Source organism: Colobus angolensis, unplaced genomic scaffold (assembly GCF_000951035.1).
Source record: "Colobus angolensis palliatus isolate OR3802 unplaced genomic scaffold, Cang.pa_1.0 Scaffold140, whole genome shotgun sequence".
NCBI lineage: Eukaryota > Metazoa > Chordata > Mammalia > Primates > Cercopithecidae > Colobus > Colobus angolensis.
Genome location: NW_012114489.1, coordinates 1,704,081 through 1,705,041, shown reverse-complemented (window position 1 = coordinate 1,705,041; position 961 = coordinate 1,704,081). Strand labels below are relative to the sequence as shown.

Sequence of the window (961 nt, the reverse complement as noted above, 5' to 3'; positions counted from 1 at the left end):
CAAGTGATCCGCCTGTCTTGGCCTCCCAAAGTGCTGGGATTACAGGTGTGAACCACCGTGCCTGGCCTGTTAATTTTTTTTTTTTTTTTTGAGATGAAGCCTCACTCTGTTGCCCAGGCTGGAGTGCAGTGGCGTGATCTCGGCTCACTGCAGCCTCCGCCTCCCAGGTTCAAGCAGTTCTCTGCCTTAGCCTCCCGAGTAGCTGGGATTACAGGCGCTCACCACGCCAGGCTAATTTTTGTATTTTTAATAGAGTCGTGGTTTCATCATCTTGGCCAGGCTGGTCTTGAAGTCCTGACCTCATGATTCACCCGCTTCGGCCCTGTCCATTCTTTTATTCAAGGCACTTAGGAGGAAAAAATCAGAAATAAGACTAAATTACTAACGGTTGTTGTTTGCAGTTCTGTAACATTTAATTGTAATTATACACCAAACTTAAGGTGTATCCATAATTGTTTGATAGAAAAATCAACCATTTTTTCATGAAAGTTAAAATGCATGTTAATATTAATCATATTTGGTTTTGATCACTTAGTTATTGAAGGACTGAGGATTGCTATAGTTAATTTCCTATAACTGGAATATGTATTTTGAAGTGCTAGGAAAAACACATGAACTCAACACAGTATTTGAAATACTATAGATTTATCTTTTAGTTTCAAATTATTGCTGGTTCTCTAATTGATTTTCCCTTTATTCATATAGCATGTTCACCTATACATGTGAATCATGGTGTGTGTGGTAATTAGTATCAGCTTTTCTTTTAAGAGCTTAAATTTTGTAAGCACTAATATACGCTTGCACTTCTGGGCAGTGGCATTAACTAAAATTGCATTCTTTGCCTTAGCTTGATGTAAGTCTTTGCTTCGTTTTTTTTTTTTTTTTTTTTTTTTTTTTTTTGAGACAGAGTCTTGCTCTGTGGCCCAGGCTGGAGTGCAGTGGCATGATCATAGCTCACTGC

The 961-nt window shown here is 38.6% G+C and overlaps 1 protein-coding gene across 1 annotated transcript in view; it reads left to right on the top strand.

The window, feature by feature from the left end:
- The first annotated feature begins 684 nt into the window (after positions 1-684).
- Positions 685-961, top strand: part of ACOT9 (acyl-CoA thioesterase 9) — a 38,424-nt gene continuing 38,147 nt past the window's right edge. The window contains exon 1 of the mRNA XM_011935106.1: positions 685-732. The gene's annotated coding sequence lies outside the window, so the exon portion shown is untranslated. The remainder of the gene's footprint in view (positions 733-961) is intronic.